Here is a 2,323-nt window from a genome sequence, read left to right on the forward strand (position 1 = left end):
TTTTTTTGGATATTTTCACGATGGTAAGGCTATAGTAAGGCTGATCTAGACCCAGATTTACTTAAGACAGAATTTCTCTCTAATCTAGAAAATGTTTGAGCCTCAAAATGATTTTTTCTTTTGTGTCACAAATGTCAAAAGGGATATTAAATTCCATGAGGAACGGTAAAAATAATTTTTTTTTCCTCTCACCATTCCCAGGTTGAAGCAGAACCTGCTGGCGTCACACGTGCCGACCCAGAAAGATGCTTCGTTGTGGGGCTGGACCAACATCTCGACTGGTTCCTTAAGACCAGGAGTGGAACGCTGGATTTCACAATGGAAAAGCTGTTGAAAAAAAAAAGAAAAATGACGTAAGGATTAGAATACTTTTCCTTCTTCATCATCGAGTTCATCATCGAGTTCCCCTTTTTTATTTATCGAGTTCCCCTTTTTTATTTATCAAATATTTACGTTTTAAAAAAACTCCAAGTTTTCACACTGGATGATTCGAACATAGATTCCAGAGACGGTCAACATTAACTGAACCTTTTGTCCTTTGTTTTGAAGGACTAAACACAGGAAAACAACAGTTGTCATGCTGGGCCGACTCCACTGTGTGAAGGACGACGCTGCCCACTGTGGAGGTGAGGACTTTTAAATAATTGTTTTCTCAATAATTTAGTGATTTGTTTTGGACTTTTCTGTTGGCCGTGCAGTAAAAATGTCTTAAATTCAACTTCTTCTGCTGCCCGTAAGGAATGTGTCTACGCGAAGTACGGACGTGGAGGAGACGTCCACAGGAGGAGGGACGGTGGGTGTCATAACGGTGAGAGATGGAACTGACGTCATCGATACACGCGTTGTCCTTGAGGAGTGAGTGATCCTGACTGGGTTGAAGGACGTCCTCAAGGCATGTTGACGGGTTTGTCTGTTTTTGTACCTAATAACTAGTATGGCTGAGTGTACTTCAGCACCATTACATCGTACTGTATTAAGTACATTTACTTTCAGTAGAACTCCACTGTCAGAAGTTTATTGCTAATTGTTGTGATAAACAATGTAACACATTGTATTTGACAAGCCTCAATAAATGCTGAGAAGATAATGATTACAGTTATGGTCAATTGATTTTATTTATTTATTTTATTAGACTTAGACGACTTAAAGCAATGGGTTTAGGTTGGTAAATAAATAAACAGTTTATTTTGTATCTGTTTATAAAATCACATTTTACAGTTAGTGCAACAAACTGCAAGCGTTAAATGAAGAGGTTTAACTACACGTACAGTGACTGCTTAACTTTATTTTTTTGGATATTTTCACGATGGTAAGGCTATAGTAAGGCTGATCTAGACCCAGATTTACTTAAGACAGAATTTCTCTCTAATCTAGAAAATGTTTGAGCCTCAAAATGATTTTTTCTTTTGTGTCACAAATGTCAAAAGGGATATTAAATTCCATGAGGAACGGTAAAAATAATTTTTTTTTCCTCTCACCATTCCCAGGTTGAAGCAGAACCTGCTGGCGTCACACGTGCCGACCCAGAAAGATGCTTCGTTGTGGGGCTGGACCAACATCTCGACTGGTTCCTTAAGACCAGGAGTGGAACGCTGGATTTCACAATGGAAAAGCTGTTGAAAAAAAAAGGAAAAATGACGTAAGCATTAGAATACTTTTCCTTCTTCATCATAGAGTTCATCATCAAGTTCCCCTTTTTTATTTATCAAATATTTACGTTTTAAAAAAACTCCAAGTTTTCACACTGGATGATTCGAACATAGATTCCAGAGACGGTCAACATTAACTGAACCTTTTGTCCTTTGTTTTGAAGGACTAAACACAGGAAAACAACAGTTGTCATGCTGGGCCGACTCCACTGTGTGAAGGACGACGCTGCCCACTGTGGAGGTGAGGACTTTTAAATAATTGTTTTCTCAATAATTTAGTGATTTGTTTTGGACTTTTCTGTTGGCCGTGCAGTAAAAATGTCTTAAATTCAACTTCTTCTGCTGCCCGTAAGGAATGTGTCTACGCGAAGTACGGACGTGGAGGAGACGTCCACAGGAGGAGGGACGGTGGGTGTCATAACGGTGAGAGATGGAACTGACGTCATCGATACATGCGTTGTCCTTGAGGAGTGAGTGATCCTGACTGGGTTGAAGGACGTCCTCAAGGCATGTTGACGGGTTTGTCTGTTTTTGTACCTAATAACTAGTATGGCTGAGTGTACTTCAGCAGCATTACATCGTACTGTATTAAGTACATTTACGTTCAGTAGAACTCCACTGTCAGAGGTTTATTGCTAATTGTTGTGATAATGTTTTAGGACATAATCTTGCAT

Source organism: Cynoglossus semilaevis, chromosome 17 (genome assembly GCF_000523025.1).
Source record: "Cynoglossus semilaevis isolate Cse_v1.0 chromosome 17, Cse_v1.0, whole genome shotgun sequence".
NCBI classification, from domain to species: domain Eukaryota; kingdom Metazoa; phylum Chordata; class Actinopteri; order Pleuronectiformes; family Cynoglossidae; genus Cynoglossus; species Cynoglossus semilaevis.